Below are 25,317 nucleotides of genomic sequence, written 5' to 3'. Positions count from 1 at the left end.
GGTATATCTGATAGAAGAGCCCTGATGTTATCTCCCATTTGTGCATGTATGGCAATATATGCAATATATATATATATATATATATATATATAGGGTTTATTTTCATGAGAGCACACAACATTTTAGAATTTTCATTAAATCAAAAAAGGTAACCAGTGTGCATAAAGCAACCATTTTCAGTGTAGGAACTTTGCAGAGCAAAGGCCTGCTGTCTTAATTTAAAACCTCAATCATTATGTGCACATAAACTTCCAACACAAACCAAAATATATGTATTCATTCAGAAGTGTAATCAAGATATGGAAAGTATATACTTACAGTGTAAAGAAAACTGATGACATCGTTCAGTTCAATCAGAGTATAAAAATATAAAAACTAGTGTAAACAAAAACTATGGAAATCATTCACAAATTTACCTCCAGCCTGGAACTGAGCCTGCTCAGCCTGTTCCTTTGAAAGGTTGTCTCCATTCTGTACTCCCATGGGACATTGAGCTCCACCATGATCACCGTCCTAGAAGAGACAGGCCACAAGATGATACCCGGTCTGAGTTGTGGCGATTTTGAGTAAAAACCTGAACTGCTGATCCAAATCGGCTCTAAGGTGCCACTCACTTTCAGGTGTCAGTCCATGCCACTCCTTCTGGGTAATGTTCTGTGGCTCTTCACTCAGCCTTACAAAGTAGATCAGCCATTGTGAAGTTATGTGACTGGCACTATTTACTTCCAGCCTGTGTTCCTCTGAGACCTCTGTGAGCTTCTGAAGAACCAGTCATGGCGCCAGCCATACTGACCCTGAGTTAATTCTACCTTGCAGCCAAACAGAGTGTGTAGAGAAAATGAGTTCTCTGTATCACATAGTTTGCAGTTTGTTTCCGAGGTGTACATTACTGGGACTTGGGAGAGTGTTATATGTAGACCTAATAAGGAAGATTAGTCATGCCTGTGGGGTCTTCCATATGTTGGCACACATTATGACCCATTTCAACACATCTTCCCAGTTTGTCTATCTCCCTAGATGATGTACACGCACTGTTTTAATCTTATATCTGTCTCTTCTTCCACAATGGTCACTTCAGAGATCACTACCCCTTTCTACTCCTCCTTTGTGGCTCTAGACTACATCTTCATCATTATTCCCAATCCAAGTCTGGCTTTGCCTTGAATCAGTCACCTTCTGATGTTTCAACAGACTGATGGCCTGGTTAACTTCTTGCTCTACGCTTTGCTGACTGGGGCTTTAGCAATCTTCACAGATTTCATTTTCACTGTCATGTTTATTTATTATTTTTTTTTTTTAATTTTATTAATTTTATTGCAATCATTCCATACAAATCAATCAATTTTTACAAAAAGTAGGATTGAGAATAAGTCGACTCCGACCCCTGAAAGAGAGAGCATGGCCAACAGAGTAAAACGTAAGGCTTGTAAACATACCTAAATTGATGAGTTTGATAAGCTAATAGAGATGAATGGAGACGAAAAAGAAATACAGAAATAATTGCTTCCTCTGAGCTTTAAGAGCTTATTCTAAAATATTATTGATTAGATCCTGCCATGTTTTGAAAAAAATCTGTACAGATCCTCTAACTGAGTATTTGATTTTTTCCAATTTTAAATAGTATAACACATCGGTTTCCCACTGACTTAAAAGAGGAGAGTTAGGATCCTTCCAGTTTAGCAAAATAAGTCTGTGTGCCAAAAGTGTAGTGAATGCAATCACAGTTTGTTTGTCCTTCTCCACTTTAAACCCATCTGACAGAACCCCAAACACAGCTGTTAATGTGTTAGGAGGGATTGTGAGACCAAGGCTGTCTGAAAGGTAATTAAAAATTTTGGTCCAGAATGATGTTAATTTGGTGCAGGCCCAAAACATGTGACCCAGTGAGGCTGAGACTTGATTGCAGCGTTCGCAGGTTGGATCTTGTGGAAACACTTTAGAAAGTTTTAGGCGAGACAGATGTGCTCGACATATAATTTTGAATTGAATAATTGTATGCTTTGTGCATATGGAGCTTGAGTGAATTCTCTGCATTGCTATTTTCCATTCTTTTTCTGATATATTAATGGAGAGATCTTTTTCCCAGTGTCCTCTTGGATCTTTGAAAGAGAGGGACTGTAAAATAATTTTATATATTGCAGAGATGGTGTCTGAGTCTTTGAAATTGAGCAATATTTTTTCCAGCATGGATGAGGGTGCAAGATGAGGAAAATCGGGAAAGTTCTGTTTAACAAAGTTCCTAATTTGAAGATAGTGAAAGAAATGTGTAGCTGGAATGTTAAATTTAGAATGGAATTGTTCATAGGATGCAAAAATGTTGTTTATATAAAGATCTCAAAGCAAGTTAATCCCAAATTTTTTCCAGATATTAAAAACTGCATATGTTTGCGAAGGTTGAAAGAGGTGGTTCTCTTGCAGAGGTGCCACAGATAAACGCTTCTCCATCTTAAAATGCTTTCTACATTGGTTCCATATTCTGAGTGAGTGAAGCACAATTGGGTTATTAATATATTGCCGATGACTTGCATTTATTGGGGCACAGAGCAGGTAATATAAAGAAGTACTGCAGGATTTTAGTTCTATTGCGGACCAAGCCTGTGTATGTTCTTCTATTTGTGTCCAGGTTTTTATAGCTTGTATGTTTGCTGCCCAGTAATAAAATTGGAAGTTAGGTAGAGCCATGCCACCTTCTGCCTTTTGTCTTTGTAGGGTTGCTCTTTGGATACGTGGATGTTTTGAGTCCCAAATAAATTAGGTTATTGTTGAATTCAATTGCTTAAAAAATGATTTATTGATGTATATTGGAATGTTTTGACATAAAAAAGGAGCTTAGGAAGAATATTCATCTTAACAGTGCTAATTCTTCCAGCTAGAGTGAGATGAAGGGTTGACCATCTATGCAAGTCTTCCTTAATTTTTTCCATGCAGACGGCAAACTTTTGTTGATAAAGAGCTTTATGTTTACTTGTGATGTTTACCCCTAGGTATTTAAACTGTTCTGCAATGATAAAAGGTAGGGTGTCTAATCTAATAGTATATGCTTGAGAATTCACTTTTATTCAGATTAATTCTGAGACCAGAGATCGTTTGTAATTCTGTGAGTGCTGTTAAGACTGCAGGCACAGAATTTTGTGTGTCTGATATGTACAGTACCATATCATCTGCATATAGAGAAATTTTCCATTCCAGTCCTTCTCTGATAATCCCCTTTATCTGATCAGCATTTCGACAATGTATTGCTAGTGGTTCAATGGTGATTGCAAACAGTAGCGGTTACAAGGGGCATCCTTGTCTGGTACCACATTCTAGTTTAAAGTAGTCTGAACAAATGTTGTTGATACAAATTGAAGCTTCTGGATTGGTATACAGTAGTTTGATCCATGCACAAATGTTCGGGACAAACCCAAATTTCTCCAATGTAGTAAAAAGGTATTTCCATTCAATCATGTCAAATGCTTTTTTTGACTTAGTTGGTGAGTATATTACATTAAACAGGAGTTGAAGATTTGAAGATAAGTGTCGACCCTTGATAAATCCAGTTTGATCTTGTGATATTACCGAAGGGAGCACTTTCTTCATCCTTCTAGCTATGATTTTTGAGAGTCCTTATTTTGTTTAGGAAAAACGGTGATTAATGCTTGGCGAAAAGTTTGAGGAAGAGTTTGATTGTCTCTGGCTTCTGTAAATGTTGCTAATAGGAGGGGAGCTAGCTGAGCAGAGAATTTCTTATAAAATTCTGCAGGGTAGCCATCAGGGCCTGTTGCTTTCTCGCCTTGAAGTGACTTTATAGCATCTAGTAATTCTGATAACGCCAGAGGTTTATCAAGTTCCTCTGCACTAAAAGTGTCTATTTGTGGTATCTGTAATGTATCCAGAAATGCATTAGATTGTGTATTGTCTTCTTTAAGCTCAGTAGAATATAAGGATTTATAGTAGTCGCTAAATGTGTGCATTATATTTTTGTGTTCGATGATTTTGTCTCTGTTCGTGTTGGTGATTACTGCGATTGCGTTGCGGACTTCTTGCTTGTGAATTTGTTGAGCTAAAAGCTTATTAGCTTTCTCTCCATGTTCATAGTAATGATGTCTGGATTTATAAATTAGTTGTTCAGTTTCTTTAGTTGTCAAGAGGTTTAGTTCTGAATGCAGAGCCTGCATTTTCCTATGTAGAGTCTCGCTTGGAAGCCTGGAATGTTCTTCATCTATTCTAGTAATTTCGCTTTTTAGCTCTGCTACTTTCTTGGTTTCTAATTTATTTCTGTGGGAAAGATATGAGATAATCTGTCCTCTTAAGAAGGCCTTAAGAGTTTCCCAGAGTATTCCTGCAGAAATCTCTGAGGATGTATTTGTCTCTAGGAAGAAACTGATTTGTTTGGATATAAATTCTGTACAATTCTCGTCTGCTAATAGAAGCAGGTTGAGACGCCATCTGCAAGGTGAGTGTGTGGGACATAGTAACTTTAGCTCCAAGATCAGAGGTGCATGGTCAGAAATAACAATAGCATCATATTTGCAAGATTTAATTGTAGGCAAGAAATTATTATCTATAAAGATATAATCAATTCTTGAGTAGCAATGATGTACTGGTGAGTAGAAAGAATATGTTCTTGAGTTTGGGTTTAAAAACCTCCAGGGGTTTGATAAGTTGTGATCAGTTATAAACTTTGTAATTATCTTTTCAGCGCTAGATGTCGTTGTAGAAGTCCTATCTTAGAGTGGATTTAAAACACAATTAAAGTCCCCAGCCATTATAATTTTATGAGTGTTCAGATTGGGAATGGATGCAAATAAATTTTGTATAAATTCCTTATCATCTACATTAGGTGCATAAGCATTTATGAAAATCATTTTATTGTTAGATAAGTCATCACATCATCTCCCTTCAGGATCCAATACTACATCTGATGCTACAAATGAGACTGTTCTATGTATGAGAATTCCCACACCTCTAGTTTTCTTTGTAAAGCTAGAATGGAACATTTGGCCAGTCCAGTCCTTTTGCAGCGGAACTGATCCTTGCTTAGTAAGTGGGTCTCCTGTAAAAATACTATTTTAACGTTTAAACCTGTTAGGGGAGAGACTACTTTCTTTCTCTTTAATTCATGATTCAGGCCTTTAACATTCCAGCTCACAAAGTTAACTGTCCCATCATGGAGACATTGATTCTGAATTTTTGATGTCATTTTATAGTCTTAACTGGAAGTGAGACAGCTTTAACCTTAATTTCCTATTTCCCCAAGAGTTATTGCCATGTAGCCTATTGTTACATTGGTAGTTATAATTATAAAGATTAAAAGAACAGATTAGGTATAGATATAGCCTGCTCTCTTTCTCCCCCCACCCTCCCATTTTGCCTCCCCACGTGAGGCAAGACCCCACTACACGCAGTCCCGGTCCTCTGACATAGCCAGAGAGAGAGCACGTCCAAAGCAAAACAAGCCCCCACGCAGAGACGTTTTAGGATTAAAAAATAGAGATATCTATTACCAATATAGTCTAAATACTATATGCCTAAAATATAATCATTAACAAACTATGAACTTAAAATATATATAATCTTCAGCAATCTTAATGGATTAAGATAATAAACCTGGATAATAAACCTGGGGAATCATGTTAGAAAGTGGTCCAGAATAAGCATAGTAAGTCTTAATGCAATAATAGCAATAAAAATAAACCAAGAGTATGATGTTAAACAGTCTCGTTTAGGGTAGAGAAAAAATAAATAAATAAGATAAAAAAAGAAAAATAAAATTAAGCACAAAAGTCTATAACTGTAATTAAAACATAAATAGATAGCGTCCAAGTAATAAAGAGGATATATAATGATAAAAACCCGTATCTTAGCAAATAGATGACATGACAGGCTATGACTCACTATTGTGTTTCAGAATAGTGCCGAGATCAGCTTTCTTAATTCCTTTTCTGCTTCTTCCTAGCTGGCGAAAACATAGAATTGACCGTGCAATTCCACTTTCAGTTTGGCAGGATACAAGAGGCTGTATTTGATATTGGCTTGCCATAACCACTGTTTAATGTTGTAGAAGGCTGCACATTTAGTACCTGTTGCTGGAGAGAAATCAGGGAAGATACGAATGTGGTTATTTTCATATATAATCTCTTGCTTGTGTCTGAGGAGTGCCATCACCTCTAGCTTAAATAATAATCTCTCTAAGCGAATAATAAAAGATATTGGTCTAACGGTATTTGATCTGCATATGCGATAAGCCGCTGCTATCTCAGAATCTGCTTTAAAGTCCTCTCCAATTATTTTAGAAAATAGTTCAGCTGTGAATTTCACTGGGTTTGGACTTTCTTGATTCTCAGGTAGACCTTCGATTCTAATGTTATTCCTTCTGCTTCCATCGTCCAAAGCAGCAAGTCTGTCTCCGAGTTTTTTGCATTCGGAGTTGGCAGTTGTTGCTCTTTCTTCAGTACTGGCAGCTAGATTTTCGACTGATTCAATCCGAGTCGTGAATGTCTCCTTGACATCCTCCAGTTGATCAGCAAGTGTGCTCAGTTTAGACAAGGTTTCCTGAATGTGCTCTTCAATTTTACCCCCCATATATTTAAAGACTGCTTCAAAGCAAATACATATGCGTTTTTTCCAAGTATTTATTATCCAGCTTCTCATCTGCATTTTTCCTTGCTTTCTCATTTGCCTTATCGCTTTTCTTTATATCTTTCTTTATCTCTTGCTTGAGCTCAGCGATCATCACGTTCAGTTCAGACAGATCATTTCTGCTTTTGTGCACAGTAGGTGAGGCGGTGGGCTCTATTGCAGCTGGTGTTCCCAGCTCGTGTGAAGTAGTTGAGAGCGCGGGCTGCAAGGCCTTTTCCAGTTTCAGATGATCTTCTCCAATCGGTGAGCTATTGTGACCAGCGTCACTCGCACTCGTATATTCGCTCCCCATTTCACTCCCAGCCGGATACGATGTAGTGGACTGTGGTCCCGAGGAGTCTGGGCTTTTGCTCATCTGATCCAGGTCAGTCTCTGAAAGGCCGTATCTTGAGCTTGAACTTGGGCTTGCCGATCTGAGCTTGGATGTAGCTTTAGTTTTTGTTTCTTTCGTTTCTTTCCAAATCCCTTTCTTGGTGGCCATGTTTATATATGCTTACATATACTGTAGTAGTGCCCCTCAGGTTGAATAAATACAGGATATCTCAGGATAATAAGTAGATAATATGAAACACTGCTGCTAGCGGAGCTCTACTTCAGACGTCCATCTCTCGCAACGGATGAGACCAACTCCTGTCATGTTTATTTATAAAGCACTTTAAAGCAATAGGACCTGAACCTAAAATGTTGTACAAACAATATACCAGGTAACACAAAAAGTAATAATTTAAATAACAAATGACATATCATTTTAAAATCAGGACAAAATGTAAACAAACAACTCTCAAACTGAATTAAAATCCAGGGAATAAAAGTAAGCTTTAAGACATGATTTAAAAACAGGCAGTGGGTTGGGGTGGCATGCTAACATTCAGGAGTGAACCATTCTACAGTTTCAGAGCTAGGTCAGAGAAAGCGCAGTCTCCTCTCTATTTCAGCCTAGCCTTTTAAGCAGTGAACAAAAACAGATCTGCATACCTGGAAGACCTAATCAAGTTGTTAAGCTTTAAAGCTTTAAAATTAAAGATGAAAACCTTAAAATGTATCTTAAACTGTACTGAAAGCCAATGGAGAGATGCAAGTATTGAGGTGATATTGTCATGTTTCTTACTGCCTGTTAAGAGACGTGCTGCAGCGTTTTGTACCTCTTGAAGGTGGGAGAGGGAAGCCTGACTAACCCCTGAATACAGGGCATTACAGTAATTGGGCCATAATGAGATAAAAGCATGTATAACTTTCTCAATCTCAATCATCATATGATAAAAAGGGCTTAACTTTAGATACAAGTTGGAAAAAGGCGGACTTTATCATCAAGCTAATTTGATTGTCCTTTTTAAAACTTGCCATCCATAATCAAACCCAATTGCCTACAGAGGACTTAACAAAAGGTTCCTAGGTTAAAATAGGGGGAATCACTGACTGCAAATACTTTATAACATTTAATTTGTTTACAAGATCTTCATTGAGGAGGTTTGAATTCCTTTAACAAAGAACTTCAAATCAAATTAGTACACAATATCAAATCTATCAAAGTAAATCAATAAAGTGATACCATATACAGTATACGTTGGTCAATATCACTAGTGAGCTAACATTTCAAATAATGTTTTCCTCTGGAGAAAACATTAAAGCACAATTCTTTTCAAGCAAAAGACTGCTTTGTGGTAGCAGTTCCTTTTCTTGCTTAACATATAAATAGTATCGTATAAAAGAAACTTGTACAAGATTACTTTTTTTTTTGGAGCTCCAGACACTGAGATAACAAACAGTATGGGTTTTGGAAAGGCAGCGCATTTTTTTAACTTTGGGCGTCTCTAGATTAAACCTGTAATTCCAAGAGCCACAACTGCCAAAGTAAACAAGAAGAGAAACCTCTCAATGAATGAACAGCAAAAGCCACTCTGGTTAAATTACAAAGAACATGATGCACAGTGAAGTAACCATGACTAAAGAATACACGAAAAATGTACTGTTACAGTAAGAAGGAGTTTTCTGCTATATATATATAAAATAGCAGTTCAGTACAGTATAGACAGAAACCTCATATAAAAATGTACAAGTGCAAAATCAGTAATCAAGGAATCAGAACAAACAGGGAAAGTGTGCAGGAATCTCAAGATATTGAACATTTCATTATCGGAGTCGGAAGCTTATTTTCTTTATTCTTTTGTTCTGCGTCATTTTATCAGTAGCAAAAAATGCTTTAAAAGACCATGAAACAGTGGCAATGTTTATTGGTTTTCTCCTTTGTGATTAATAGGTTACGGAATTTCCTTTCTGCTGTAGCCTCCTGATAAGGACTTCATATTTTTTCAGCAATAATTAAGAAATCAACATCTTTTTCACTCTTGTGTTGTCCACTCAAACAAAGTTACTTGGTGTACTTTTAGAGAGGTAAGATTATTTGTATTTGAAAGGTAAGTGTTTTCTGAAGTTATTTCAAGATTAATTATTGGATATTTAACCCTTTTCTGCTAAAATCATTTTTCTTGTGCCATTTTTTCTCCCTAAACTTTGAAGCTGAAATAAAAACTTCTTAATAATTAGAAATAATAATTAGAAATATTTTCACAAATTAAGATGGGCTTTTATGCCCATTACCATATGTTCATAGATAAGAGATTCAAAAACCACAAATATGAAAAACTTACTTTTTAAGGGTAAAATAACTAATGTAAAATATAGTAATTCTAAATACTTTTGAAATAAACACAATCAGAATATTTCCATCAGTTATTTTTTTCAAAGATTACCTTTACTTTGCAGGGTCAGAGGATGCCAGAACCTATGCTGGAGTCCTCAGGTGCTAATAGGAAAAGATCTGAGGGCAGGAAGACAAAGCAGAGTTCAGAGTCCATATAGCCAAGGGGTTGAAGCTGTTGAAGAACCTAGCAGAGTTGGATCAGATGCTAAAGCACCTTCTCCAAGATGGAAGTAGAACAAAGAGAGTATGAGAACGGCAAGAGCAGTTTTTCACAAAGTTGTATGCTTTGCGGATACAAAGTTTGATAAAGATGTCTTAATGTAGGGCAGAGAGGTCCCAATAATCCTTTCTGTTGTAAGACCTGCAGAGATGCTCAGTCTCTGCAACCTGATAGAGATGCAGCTGGACAGAACATTCTCGATGGTGCCCCTGTAGGATATAGTGAGTATGGAAGAGGTAGGCTTGCCTTCCTCAGTCACTTTAATTGAAGGAAGTTAAGATGCTACAGCACCTTCTTGACTGGGGAGTTGGTGTCAATTGTCCAGGTGAGGTAGCGGCTAGATCAAGGAATCTGGTGTGCTTGACCAATTCCACTGAATAGCCTTTGAAGTACTGTGTGGTATGGACATTACAAGCATTTCTGAAGTCAACAATCATCTCTTTCATCTTGGGCTTGTTAAGAGAAAGATTGTTGCACTTGCACCAATCTGACAACCATTGTATGTCTGTGAGGAGAACCACAACTGTTGTCCACTTGTTTGTGACAATTTACTGCTTTCACTCCCTGTGTGGATGTAAAAGAAGAAGAAAGTGTAGAAAATAAATGGATGATCAATTAATTTATTCACTGAGGAAAGAAATGCATTTATGGTTTGGAAATTCTTGCTAGGCAATAGACTGAACAGCCACCAACATGCACAGCACACACACACATACACAGACACAGACACACACACACAGACACACACACACACACTCTATTCCTTTATGGGATAGCTGGTAAGTTTCCCCATAATTTGGTAAAGAAACATTGTTTTATAAAGCCCTGATTGTCAAAATGTTTCAAAAATGAGATTTTACGGACTGGCTCCAGATTATCAAACTGACATTATGTCCATTTTAGGCATTCTCATGACTAATACATGACTAATGCTCCTGATTAGTCTCCATTTGAGTGACTATCATTAAGGAAAACATACTGCTGTTTTGATAAAGAATAAGCCAGAATTCTTATACAGTAAGTGGATATGACATAACATATTTGAAATCAAAAGGACAGACAAAAAAAGGTCTTTCCCATCCAACCCATTCCTATCGTTTTTTTTAAATTATCACCTCTGACTTCATCGAAAATAAAGCCACAGTAACCCAGAAAGTAAATTTTCTGTTTTTTCACTGGTACATTTTGTTTTATTATTTAACCTTGATGCCTTCCCTGTACTAAAAGAAAGAAAATTGTATTTTGAATTCTACCCAAAGGAAACAATAGTTATTTACTTATCCGCACACATATGGTATAAATATATAATAGGGTAATATTAAATGAATGTGGAAATGTAGATGTGAATCCAAAAAAGTTCATTAAAAAGGGGATTATGAAGTTAAATAAAACAGAACCCCAACCCTCTGATCGTAGCTGAAGAAGGTGTCCACTGGCCACATGGCTGCTCCTTTCACAACTTTCAGAGTCACAACCTAATTCATAGACGAGACTAAAAGGCATGTCTTAATCTGATAGATTACGGAAATTAGACCTGTTTATTTTGAACAAAAGGGTTTAATCCAGGTTTTCAAAAGCATCAAACTATTTAATTCAACAGAATGTATTCATTTAAGTAATGAACCATGTAGTCCAGGATGTTGGTGGAACTTAAAGGGAAGAGTATTCAAGATGGAAGCCAGGAAGGGCTTCTTTCATGAAGAGTTTTAAGCATATGAAACAAACTACCAAATTGCTTAATTAAATTAATTCTTAAAGATTTCTGGATGAGATATTGGGACAATTTAACTGACTAAATGAGCTTGACAGACTAAATGGTGTATTGTCATCTGCTAAACTTCTTAAAAACTTAACTGTAAAAACTGAATGAGAAATAATGTCAAAGGGCTACAAGAATCTTCTTCTTCTTCTTTTGGCTGCTCCCATTAGAGGTTGCTACAATGAATCATCTGTTTCCATATCTTCCTGTCATCTACATCTTGATACATCAAACCCACCACCTGCATTTTCTCTAGCACCACATCCTAAAAACTCCTCTTAGGCCTTCCTCTCTTTCTCTTGGCTGACAGCTCCATCCTTAGCCCTTATCCTTCTCCCAGTATACCTAGCAGCTCTCCTCTGCACATGTCCAAACCAATGCAATCTTGCCTTTCAGGCTTTGTCCCTCAACCGGCTAACATGAGTTGACTTTCTAATGTAGTTGTCCTTAATCCTGTCCATCCTCGTCACACCTAATTCAAATCTTAACATCTTTAACTCTGCCACCTCCAGCTCTGTTTCCTTTCTTATAAGTATAATTAACTAAATAGGGTTGTTCAATTACTGGCCAGAATATATTCATGGAATTCTGTGAAACAAAAGTCATCAGCTTTTGGAAGCTCTTTGGACTAGTGATGGGTCTGATTCAAGGCATTCATTGCAATTTTTTTAAGCATGAAGATTTTTTTTTTTGCCTTGAATGCGGGTCTCAAAGTCACTTTGCTATTGTGAAAGGGCATCACTTCAACCTTTAGACTTTAGTTGTCAAGGAAACATTACTGGATTTCATTAACTTGTCATTAAAAACAAAAATATACTCTTAAGAAAGCAAGAGATCCATCCATCCATCCATCCATCCATCCTCTTCCGCTTATCCGAGGTCGGGTCGCGGGGGCAGCAGCTTAAACAGAGAGGCCCAGACTTCCCAAGGCGTTCCCAGGCCAGCCGGGAGACATAGTCCCTCCAGCGTGTCCTGGGTCTTCCCCGGGGCCTCCTCCCGGTTGGACGTGCCCGAACACCTCACCAGGGAGGCGTCCAGGAGGCATCCTGATCAGATGCCCGAACCACCTCATCTGACTCCTCTCGATGCGGAGGAGCAGCGGCTCTACTCTGAGCCCCTCCCGGATGACTGAGCTTCTCACCCTATCTTTAAGGGAAAGCCCAGACACCCTGCGGAGGAAACTCATTTCAGCCGCTTGTATTCGCGATCTTGTTCTTTCGGTCACTACCCATAGTTCATGACCATAGGTGAGGGTAGGAACGTAGATCGACTGGTAAATTGAGAGCTTTGCCTTATGGCTCAGCTCCTTTTTCACCACGACAGACCGATGCAGAGCCCGCATCACTGTGGATGCCGCACCGATCCGCCTGTCGATCTCCCACTCCATTCTTCCCTCACTCGTGAACAAGACCCCGAGATACTTGAACTCCTCCACTTGGGGCAGGATCTCTCCCCCAACCCTAAGAGGGCACTCCACCCTGTTCCGGCTGAGGACCATGCTCTCGGATTTGGAGGTGCTGATTCTCATCCAGCCGCTTCACACTCAGCTGCAAACCAATCCAGAGAGAGCTGAAGATCACGGCCTGATGAAGCAAACAGGACAACATCATCTGCAAAAAGCAGTGACCCAATCACCACCCCGGTCTGCCAATCCAGAGGCACTGTCCCGATGTCCATGCGATGTTGCAGAGACGTGTCAACCAAGACAGTCCTACAACATCCAGAGCCTTAAGGAACTCCGGGTGTATCTCATCCACCCCCGGGGCCCTGCCACCAAGGAGTTTTTTGACCACCTCGGTGACTTCAGTCCCAGAGATGGGAGAGCCCACCTCAGAGTCCCCAGGCTCTGCTTCCTCATTGGAAGGCATGTTAGTGGGATTGAGGAGGTCTTTGAAGTACTCCTCCCACCGACCCACAACGTCCCAAGTCGAGGTCAGCAGCGCACCATCCCCACCATATACGGTGTTGACACTGCACTGCTTCCCCCTCCTGAGACGCCGGACGGTGGACCAGAATCTCCTCGAAGCCGTCCGAAAGTCGTTCTCCATGGCCTCTCCAAACTCCTCCCATGCCCGAGTTTTTGCCTCAGCAACAACCGAAGCCGCGTTCTGCTTGGCCTGCCGGTACCTATCAGCTGCCTCCAGAGACCCACAGGACAAAAAAGTCCTATAGGACTCCTTCTTCAGCTTGACGGCATCCCTCACCGCCGGTGTCCACCAACAGGTTCGGGGATTGCCGCCACGACAGGCACCGACCACCTTGCGGCCACAGCTCCGGTCAGCCGCCTCAACAATAGAGGCACGGAACATGGCCCATTCGGACTCAATGTCCCCCACCTCCCTCGGGACGTGGTTGAAGTTCTGCGATGGAGTGGGAGTTGAAGCTACTTCTGACAGGGGACTCTGCCAGCCGTTCCCAGCAGACCCTCACAACATGTTTGGGCCTACCAGGTCTGACCGGCATCTTCCCCCACCATCGAAGCCAACTCACCACCAGGTGGTGATCAGTTGACAGCTCCGCCTCTCTTCACCCGAGTGTCCAAGACATATGACCGCAAGTCCGACGACACGACCACAAAGTCGATCATCGACCTGAGGCCTAGGGTGTCCTGGTGCCAAGTGCACATATGAACACTCTTATGCTTGAACATGGTGTTCGTTATGGACAATCCATGACGAGCACAGAAGTCCAATAACAAAACACCGCTCGGGTTCAGATCGGGGGGTCCATTCCTCCCAATTACTCCCTTCCAGGTCTCACTGTCATTGCCCACGTGAGCATTAAAGTCTCCCAGCAAAACGAGGGAATCCCCAGAAGGTATGCCCTCTAGCAACCCCTCCAGAGACTCCAAAAAGGGTGGATTCTCCAAACTGCTGTTCGGCGCATACGCACAAACAACAGTCAGGACCCTTCCCCCCACCTGAAGGCGGAGGGAAGCCACCCTCTCGTCCACCGGGGTAAACCCCAATGCACAGGCTCTGAGTTGGGGGGCAATAAGTATGCCCACACCTGCTCGGCGCCTCTCACCGGGGGCAACTCCAGAGTGGTAGAGAGTCCAGTCCCTCTCAAGGAGATTGGTTCCAGAGTCCAAGCTGTGCGTCGAGGTGAGTCCGACTATATCTAGCCAGAATTTCTCGACCTCGCTCACTAGCTCAGGCTCCTTCCCATTCAGAGAGGTGACATTCCACGTCCCAAGAGCCAGTTTCTGTAGCCGAGGATCAGACCGCCAAGGTCCCCGCCTTCGGCCACCACCCAACTCACACTGCACCCAACCTCCTTGGCCCCTCCCATAGGTGGTGAGCCCATGGGGAGGAGGACCTACGTTACCTCTTCGGGCTGTGCCCGGCCGAGCCCCATGGGTGCAGGCCCGGCCACCAGGCGCTCGCCATCGAGCCCCACCTCCAGTCCTGGCTCCAGAGGGGGGCCCCTGTGACCCGCGTCCGGGCAAGGGAAAACGTCGTCCAAGGTTTTTATTCTTCATCAGAGGTTTATTGAACCGCTCGTTGTCTCATACCTCACCTAGGACCAGTTTGCCTTAGGTGGCCCTACCAGGGGCATAAAGCCCTGGACAACATAGCTCATAGCAAACCCCTCCACCACGATAAGGTGACGGTTCAAGGAGGAGAGCAAGAGATGAGGTAATCAAAAATGTAATTCTTGGTATCAAACTGACTTTTATATTACAAAGTGAAACATAAGACAACTGAACCCTAAACATTATTGGAAATTCAGTAAACAAATTAAAATGTAATTATCATTGAAAAGGTATGTGATAGATTCTATCTATCTATCTATCTATCTATCTATCTATCTATCTATCTATCTATCTATCTATCTATCTATCTATCTATCAAGTTAGAGCATTTATAAATTGCCTAGTCGCTTCATCAAAACGTTTGTTAAAGCTCTAGGTGAAATTGAAAAGTAAACTAAACTACTGTTTCTCGGCTTTAAGATAGATGAGCAAATTGCCTGTGATTTTCAAAGGGAGATTCTGAAATTCAAATATTTATGCAGCTCAAGACATCTCAACAAATTAACAAATTTCTTTGAAGAATATGTGTGCCAGATTTCAACAAGACTGGTAAACTTGGAGCTGAGTTTTTTTAAATGAACAGACAGCTGGACATACAGACAGACAGGACTATTACAATAGCTGCTTTTTGAATTATATATAAACTCGGCAGAAAAAGTCGAAATAATATCTTACTATTGGTGAAAACTTGAAATATATAAAATAAATCGACCCATTATCCATCCCGTTATACCCTAACTACAGGGCCACGGGAGCCAATCCCAGGGTGCGAAACAAACCCCGGCCAGGGCACACACACTATGCACAATTTACAATCACCAATGCACTTAACCAGCATGTCGTTGAACTGTGGGAGGAAACCCATGCAGATATGGGGAGAACATGCAAACTCCATACAGGGAGGACCCGGGAAGCGAACCCAGGTCTCCTTACTGTGAGGCAGCAGCGCTACCACTGCACCACCGTGCCCCCCATAAAATATATAAGTAAATAAAATTATTTAAATAAGAATTAAGTAATCATTAAAAATAAATATATAAAATTTAAATTAGTAAATTAAAATATATGATATGGTAAGTGCACTAAGAGGCTGGGTTTGACTCTAGGTCTATTCACAGTTTGTTGTTTTAGTATGTGTAAAATATTTTCAATGTTAAACAAATAAAATATTTCTAGAAGAAATACTCAAAAAATGCTTCTTCTTATATGTGCATTTACATCTAACTATTTGGATCAAATCTTTATCCAAGGGGACTTACAACATTTGAGATACAATTGGTTATATATCTTGTTTTTCCAGTTGGCAAATTGACTTGTTCATTGTCACTATGACAGTCTGGAATAGCTCCACAGTACTGGCAGCTTGAATGTGGATCCATCAATAACATCTACAAGGATGAGCTGGGCAAATGAGGACACACACACAGCAAGAGGTAGGTACAAGTGCTTTGTGCTTATTAAAAGCAGTTATGGACTCAAAAACCCAAGGTGCAAATGTGAAGTGCAAGTTCCTCTATTAAAAAATAAATAATCCTTTATAGAAAAATAGTAATAGGGAGGAAGTTAAGTTGTTCAAATAAATATATCCATTAAAAATCAGGTTAAAATCATGGGCTGAAGGCTGAATCATTCCATTAAAAACCATGCGCCTTGAAGCTTCTCTCTAAAAACTGCGTCACTGCTGCTCAGCATGCAGAATCAACCATCACATGGGCTTGCACCTCAACCACCTGAGCTAGTCACCGCTGGTGTGCCCCAAGCCCAACTTGTGTCCCTCGCTGCCTTCCCTTGATGCTTACAGGGACCCCATGAGTCCTGCTCTCATCTCCCACCACAGCGTTTTGGCCTCCAGCTGGGTAATGTCTGTCTCCTGTAACACTCAACAGGAGCAACTTCAACCCCCACACACTCATCTTCGGACCCCTCATTCCAGACTTCTCTCTAAAACAATGCCAAGTCTCACATCCTAATGCCCTTCTCCTTCATTTTCTTGTTCTCTCTCCTTTAACCCCCATCTTTTACTTAGCGTTTTCTGCTTCGTCTGTCTCTCCTGCTTCCTGTCTGGACTCCTTTTATATAGAGATAGAAATGCGGATGTGCCGATGACAGACCCCGGAGCGTTAAGGAGGCAATCGAATCAACTGCATGTGAATGATTGATCAGCTGATCACGCCAATTAACACCGCAAACTGCTCCGCCACACTACCAGCCATATCCACACTCCTCCAAAGCCTGAGTGTCTTTACTAAATAAATTATATAAAATCATGATTTGTCACAGACCTCTCTTATCACAGTCACACAGTGTCGGTAGTGTGATTTGAAACCACAACCTTAGAGTTTAAAGTCTAAAGCTTGCAGAATGCAATATAGTTTTGCAGAGGCTGAATTTCCTAAAATGGCGTTAAAGTGTTGATTCTATAAAGTAATAATTTTCTTGAATAACATGCCATGCATTTTTAATATAAAAACTTGAAGTTTGTTTTTATAGTCATTCTGGCATCTGATTTCTTAAATTTACTCTACTATAGAAACTCCTTATAACATTATTAATATTGTGTCAAGGAGAATATTACCCAAGAACCCAAATGAGCATATGAAACTCATTTGCCCATCTGTGCTTCCATTTCTGAGACAGCTTTTTCTTGCTGCAAGCATGTAGAGCCTTTCTCTGTACACATGGCACAAATCAACACAGGATGGACAAGTCATTCCATTCACATCCACTTTTCCAAAGTCAGTTTAGAGAGGTTTTATCATAAACAAAAACATTTATGTATCCAGAGATAATGTGCAGAATCCACACTAGCAGCGACTGGCCCAGTAATGGTGTCCTTGGAGCTGGTGGCAGTGGCTCTGAGCACTGAATCTCCATACCAGTCAACCTGATTGTTAGAAGTTCATTCTGTAAATGATGAAGCTGATACATTATACATTTCATTAATTACTGCCTGCTATCTCAACACTTGTTATTACGTTGATTGTTATGTGAGTGTGAGCATGAGCAATAGCCTACCATGGTTTGGCATGGTACCCAGAAGCTGCTTGTGGTTCAGTTACTTTAAAGGTATGTTCTAATTTATAGCTACACGTACCAACAAGTGGATGAAATAATGACAGGTTTATCCAATATTGCAGCCTCCTATATACTGTAGAGTGTGTTTTATTTATCTGTAGCTAGCGATTTTATGCTTTTCATGTTATTGAACACCAATTCTTCAGATTATTTAACTCTTCAAATGTTCTTGTTCATTATCTAGGTCGTAGAGACTGGAGCTTATTAAAACAACAATGTGCCCATAGCACCTTAGAGGAGAAGTCAGAGCAACACACGTCACAGCACTCAGGTGAGGCCAGTTTAGAATTATTAACACTTCTGTAGGAAGAAACTAGAACCTTAAGCAAGGGCTTTGTTGCGTTATTCAAGTAGAACAGCTCAACATCTGTAAGGCAAAGGAGAAAATCATAGACTTCAAGAGGGTCTAACCCATTCTGCCCCCAGTTTTATTGATAGTGAAGATGTGGTGATGGTGAGGACATGTAAGTATCCCGGAGTGTATCAGAATGGCAGGCTTGACTGGAGTCCTCTCTATATCTTGAGGTGGATGAGGTTGTTTGATGTATGCCTGGCATTCTTACTACTTTTATAGTCTGTAACGGCCAGTGTATTTTTCAAGGTGGTAGAATGATTTGGAAATATCAACAAACTAATCAAACTGATTTAAAAGTCTGGTTCAATCTTGAGAATCAGGCTGGATTCACGAGAGAAAGTGGAAAAACAGAGGTCAGTCAGGAAGCTGTGTAGTATCCTGGACAATGAATCTACTCCCTATTATGAGGTTTTGGCTAAACAGGAGCACATTCATCAACAGTCTGAGACAACTGAATAGCTCCAAGAGGCACACTGTGAGGTAGTTTCTACTCTCAGCCATCGGCCGCCATAATGAGTCACCACACAGCTGAGGTGGTCTTGTTCCCCATGTGCTGAATGATATAGAGCTGAACAAGCAATTGTCTTAGCAGACACTGACGCTTTGTGAAACAAACTGTACCAATGCCTGACATCCTGTACTGTGAAACTGTAACTTACAAGTTTGTGCAATTTTAATCACTTTTTACCTAGTATCTATCTATCTATCTATCTATCTATCTATCTATCTATCTATCTATCTATCTATCTATCTATCTATCTATCTATCGCTAAGTTTTGCAAACTGAATCCTAGTCTGGTATCAAATCAAGGTGCTAGTGCTATTAAAGAGTAATTCATCCGCAGTTCTAATACCCCACCCTATTAGTCAGTATTACTTTGTGAGAAGCACACTTAGGAAGTTGGATTACTAACTACCAAGCACATTCAACGTGATGCCCTCAAGACTCAAAAAATAACTCTTGGATAAGAGATAAAGCTGCATATGTCTTTGTGTACAATTTAAACTGACATACAGTACATTAAAAACAGTATGTGTTATGGATAATGTGCAATGATTCCCTGAGACTGACTTGTATGATTTTCTGTGTCATGATTTTTGGCTGTTTTGCAAATGCAGGTAAACTCCACATACATTTTTTTTATATGTTCATTGCACTTTTATTTGCTTTATCAAGAGATTTCACAAATAAATAGCATCTGTATATCATGAACAGAGACTGTCAAGTGATGCCTTCTCCTTGCAAAAGAAATTAGCAGAGCAAATTTTTCTTACAAGATACTTTCTGATGTTTCTTTGCATAGTGTTGTCTTAAATTTATTTTCAAGGTGGCAAGCAGCCACAAAAAAAAAAAAATCACTACACCTAAAAGAAATTAAAGGTTTACGTAATTGTCTTCCTCTAATTACTTTCCCTGAGGAGTGTACCAGAGGGCATTTCTATAACACAAAACAATTGATATGAAAGAAAGCTTTGTTGTTACAACGTACAAGAAAGAGTTACCTAATGCTGATAACGTATTTTAATGGGATCGGAAATAATATACTGTATAACATTAACAAATTACTCTATTGGAATGTGTGTAATGTCTATTTGAAATAAAAGATGTGGCGTTTCAGTCTGTACACTAGGTAGATAGAATTCTTTATTGTCATTATGCATATACACATAACAATTTTTTTTGTTTGTAGGACACGGCTTCAAGGCAGAATACTTAAAATACACAATACACTATAAATAATAAAATGAACATAATAAGTATAAAAGACAGCAGTAATAAAACATCATCAAGTCCTAGACATTTCCTGAGGTAGTACGCCTGCAGAGACCAGTGATCTGTGTGCGTGGGTCTGCAGGGGAGAAATATGTGTGTGTGTGTTTGATTATGAGGGAAAGTGTATGTGCATGTCTACAGGGGGCAGGTTATAGGAAGATGTATGTGTGTGTATCAGCAGGGGCAGATGGACTTCACAGCTCTGGGGATAAAACTATCTTTCAGTCTGCTGGTGCATGTTTTTATGTTTCTGTACTGCTTTCCCAAAGGCAGTGGTACAAACAGTCCATTTCCCAGATGAGTGAGATCCACAGCTATACATTTGGCCCTCTTCTGCACCCTTCCAGCATATAGTGTACAGAGTCCAGGTCTAGGAGAGGACTTCCCACGATCCCCTGTGCTGTTCTCACCACCCATGCCAAGTCCCTTCTGTCCTGTGCTGTGCAGCTGCTGTACCACACTGTCATACTGTGACAGAGAATTATTTCTATAGCGGATCTGTAGAAGTTTGTGAGCAGCCGAGAGGTGAATCCAGCACATCTCCTCTTCCTGAGGAAGAAGAGTCTTTGTTGGGCCTTCTTTACCAGGTGTGATGTGCTCAAAGACCAGGTCACATCCGATGTGATGTGGATACCCAAGAACTTGATATTGTCCACATACATTACAGCCTCCCCATGTATGAATATTGAAGCATGTTCTGTTCTTCTGGACGTTCTATAGTCCACAATGATCTCTTTGGTCTTCCTGGTGTTCAAGATGAGGTTGTTGGCTGAGCACCATAGTTGTAGGTGTTGTATCTCCTCACTGTAGTGAGTCTCATCATTGTCTGATATGAGACCCACCACGGTCGTATCATCCGCAAACTTCACAACCATATTTGAAGCATGGATGGCAGAGCTATCCTGGGATGTTGTAATAAACCTCATCCAGAATCCTATTGTCTTTAGTTGGAAAGTTTATAAATCCTAAAGGCACCAGCCACAATCACAGCTGCGTCTGGATTGGCATTCATTTGTCTGCTAATCAGGCAGTACAGCTCTTCCAATGCTAATTTAGCATTAGCTCTCGGTGGGATATAAACAGCCACTATCAGGATGAAGGAGAACTCTCTTACCATCTTGAATGGTCTGCATTTCACTGCCAGATATTCCAAGTTGGGGGGATGGGATGGGGGTTTAGTATGTTCCAATATTGTTTGTAGCTGTACACCAGGATTTATTAATGTACAGCGCCAGCCCTCCACCTTTACATTTAGCGGAAGCTGCAGTAATGTCTGCCCGGAACAGAGCGTGCCTCTCTAGCTCCACCACAGCATCTGGAATGTTATTATTCAGTGAGGTCTTGGTAATAATTGCTGCACAGTTGTCTACCCTATGTGTGGTGATCCTCAGCCGAATCTCGTTCATCTTATTGGCGAGAGACCTGCCGTTAGTGAGGAAGAGACTGGGAAGAGCCGGTCTGTATGGGTTAGCATGTAGCCTAACACGCTGGCTGCTCCTTCTGCCCCGCTTTAGTTTACTGTGTCTCCTCTGCCGTCTCGGCCACAGAGCGGGGATGGTAAAAGCCTCAGTAGTCTGCCATACCTCTGGTGAAAAAAAGTCCAGCCTTGGGGATGTGTGGAGCTCGAACCACTTCCCTATATTAATTAAATCAGCCCTTCCATACTGGGTTAATGCTTCGACTGGATTAACTAACAGTAAAAACTTAATTACAAATAAAACAAAGCCGAGAGTCACGAGCCGCTGCATCTCTCCACGCCGCCATGTCTGCCACTAAACCTGCCGTAGTATTGAAGGGAAAAATTTAAATAGTAGTCAGAATTAGGCTAGGTCACTGTACAAAGTTCTACAGGACCAAATAATTGAAACCAGAATGCTAGCCTGACTTTACCTTTTGTCTTTGTTACTTTTTCTTTAATATTATTGTCTAATCTTATTTGTTTTTCGTTTCATATAACTTTCTTTTTGTTGTCTTGTAAAGCACTGTGAGCTTTTTACGACCTACTCTAGATCTTTTGGTTAAACCCGGCTTGTCTTAATGTAGTGCAGCTAACTTAATTGAGTCCTGCCCTAATTTCCACCTATTTAGTTGCCCACCGTTATTAAATCGTCTGGTTTGTGGGTAGGGTGTAGATTATAAAAAAGAAGCTTGTTTGGGTTTTGGGGTAGTGTGCGTGCGTGCGTGCGCAAGCGAGTGTGCATGTGTGTGTGGAAGGATTTAAGTTTTAAAGAGAAAGGGATGGGGCAGTTAGGGTTGGATAGCTTGGCTTTGGGTTTCTGTTTCTTAAAGAATTATAATTGTTGTAAGCTAGCCATCTATGTGATAAATGTGGATAGTGTGTATCTGGCTGTGTAAACTTTGTTTAGCTAGATAGCTACGTTAGTGCTGTCCTCCTGCCTTGTTTCTGTTTTGTGTGTAACTTTCTTCATATTTTGTGAGGTTTTTCTTTTTGACAATAAATGGAGTCTTTTTAGTTCGCTGATTTAGTTTTTTTCTGTGCTTTGTCTCCCCCTCTCTCTCACTTGTGTGTGGCCTATTTATATATCCCTAGGCCTTTTGGTAGGCCATAACAGAGCTACATTGCCTGTATGAAAATGAGCTATAGAAATAAATGTTGTTAGGTAAATTAGGTTGAAAATACTGTTAACAGTTTTAAAAAATAACATATTCCCCATATAACTGCTTAGTACATTTTCAAAATCAAAGTTTTTTGCAGAATCAACAGTAAACAAAGCTCTCACACTAGACCATAAATTCTTAAACTATTGGTCTTAAAACATTTTAGGTCATTTGTCTGAATTTGTATTGCACAGAGTTGTGAATCACAATATTCTTCAATGGGAAAGGGTTGTGTACAGTTTGTGGATTGTCTTCCAATGGGTCGCTGCGAGCAGCTTAAGCTAACACCTTTGCTCTGCTCTGAACTGCTTTTCCAAGAGGTCGGCGGTGATTCTGAATCTCGAATACAGAGAAAAGGCAATATTGAGTCTTGATAAAAAAACAAAGTTTAAGAACCACTAGATCAGACCAGTGGTTCCCAAACTCTGTCCTGGGGACCCACTGTGGCGGCAGGTTTTTGCTCCAACCACATTCACAGTCGGTGATGATAATAACACCTGTTCTCATTTAATTAGCTGGCCTTTTTACTGTTCTCTTATTCTGCATTGAGAAAAACACAACAGTATGTTTTTTACATTTATAAGACATTTAGAAATATTTCTATTTTTTTCTAAAGCTATAAATGCTTAACTCTCTTTTGTTGTTTTCCTATTATTTTCCTCTTTTCCTGTGTAGTTTGCTCCCTTCATTTAATCTTAATCGTGACAATTAACAACCAGCACAGCAGAAATCAAGGATGATGAAAGCTGCAACGACTTCAGTGTCAGACCTGCTAATTAGTAAATAATCGATTAAATAACCAGAGCACCTAGAAAAGCAGAATAAAAATTAGGTTGAAAATACTGTTAACAGTTTCAAAAAATAACATATTCCCCATATAACTGCTTAGTACATTTTAATAAAAATATTTACCAAACTTAGTTTTGTAATTTCTACAATGACTCCAAAACACAGAAACTGGGAAATTATGACTCACTTAATTAGGCTAAGAGTCCAATGAAAAGCGGAAGTTGGTTGAAACAAAAACCTGCAGCCACAGTGGGTCCCCAGGACCGACTTTGGGAACTCCTGGATTAGACAATAATGGCGACTCGATAAGTGTGATAATGGTGTTATGATAACATCAGGTTTCACACTGCCATCAACCCAGGTGTCTATAAAAGCCAATCAGCATGATTCAGGAATAGGCTCCACACTCTGTAGGACACTGCGTTAGATAAGCAGCTTCTAAAAAACGGCCGAATGATACTTTGATTTTCCTCCCACATCCCAATAGCATCCATATTTGGTTTGTATTGACTGGTTATTCCAATCTTACCAGGTATGAGCAATTGAACATTTGCCCTATAATATACTGTACTTGCATCTGCGGTGGGCTGGCACCCTGCTCGGGTTTGTTCCTGCCTTGCACCCTGTGTTGGCTGGGATTGGCTCCAGCAGACCCCCGTGACCCTGTAGTTAGAATATAGCGGGTTGGATAATGGAAGGATGGATAGATATACTTGCACCTTGTCCATTTATGGTTTATTTCTAACTGGTACTTTATGCTGACAGGTTTGGATAGGCTCTGGTCAAATACAATCCTAAAATCAAACAGAGCATAAATGAATTAATTAATGGCATGCTAGGTAATATGAATCTCTTCCTGCATCCAACAATCAGGCATATTAGGTTAATGAGACTAAATTGTGCTGGCTGGAATGAGGGAAGGTATACTCATAAATCTTCTTTGCGTTGGCCTAATGCACACGCAACCCCAGTGACTCATAATGGTATTGATTTTTGGGTGAGATGACCTGATGATTCTTGCCTAGAGTCTGATGCTACCGGGATGAACTTTGCTTCTGCCAGCCAGAACTGTAATAACAGATAGATCTTGAAAAATGGTTTGAGTGATGCACCATGGGTAGATTGGCTTTAAAAAAGGTGTTCTGACAGTGTAATCTGCCACTACTACCTCTCTGACTCTGTGCACATCACTTCACCTACTGCACCAGAGGTTCACTTATGCGAATATAAATGAGAATGTTTTGTACACTCATGAATTTTAGAATTAAGCCTCAGATAAGTAAATCAAGGCACAGTTTTCCCCTGCAGAATTATTATTTAGGTCAGCAATTTATATAACTCACCTCACTAAATTTAAGGAAGATGAAACATACAGTAACATGATACAGGAAAAGAGATTTAATTTTTCCACCTTGGAGGCTTATGGGTGATGCGTCACTAAGGGTCACTAAGGGTTTTTTATTTTTCTCAAAATGGGCATAAGAATCAGAGCTGTCAGATTTGTCAAGGTTAAGTCTTAAAAGTTGTGAAAAATAAATAGCTTCTATAAAACAATACACACAATGGTTTCAGGAAATTGCTTAATTTTGTCAGGAAATGTATTTATTACCCTGCAAATAAATCTCTCAGGCTAATAAAATGAGTATGTTATGGCCAGCTTCAAACCTGAAGTTGCTGTGTCTTAGGTACATCTAGTATAGATGAGATAACTGATGATAGTAGAAAAGTATAAACTTTAACACACTTAGTGAACACTACTGAACACTGAAAAAAAATAAAAAGTCAAAGTTTACTTACTACAATGCTCAGATATGCTGTAGCATAGTGGGTTTCATCACTGCTTCAGAGTGTTCAGACCCTGTTTCAAAC

At 40.0% G+C, this 25,317-nt stretch overlaps 1 long non-coding RNA gene across 1 annotated transcript in view; it reads right to left on the bottom strand.

Annotated features, from left to right (window-relative positions):
* LOC120522897 overlaps window positions 1-25,317 on the bottom strand; it is a 30,398-nt gene extending 5,081 nt beyond the window's left edge. The window contains exons 1-2 of the long non-coding RNA XR_005632530.1: window positions 25,246-25,317; window positions 417-513 (exon numbers count right to left, since the gene is read on the bottom strand). This is a non-coding gene — a long non-coding RNA (uncharacterized LOC120522897). The remainder of the gene's footprint in view (window positions 1-416; window positions 514-25,245) is intronic.

This window comes from Polypterus senegalus, chromosome 2 (genome assembly GCF_016835505.1).
Source record: "Polypterus senegalus isolate Bchr_013 chromosome 2, ASM1683550v1, whole genome shotgun sequence".
NCBI classification, from domain to species: Eukaryota; Metazoa; Chordata; class Cladistia; order Polypteriformes; family Polypteridae; genus Polypterus; species Polypterus senegalus.
The sequence above is the reverse complement of the archived record's forward strand: the minus strand, read 5'-3'. Positions and strand labels throughout refer to the sequence as shown.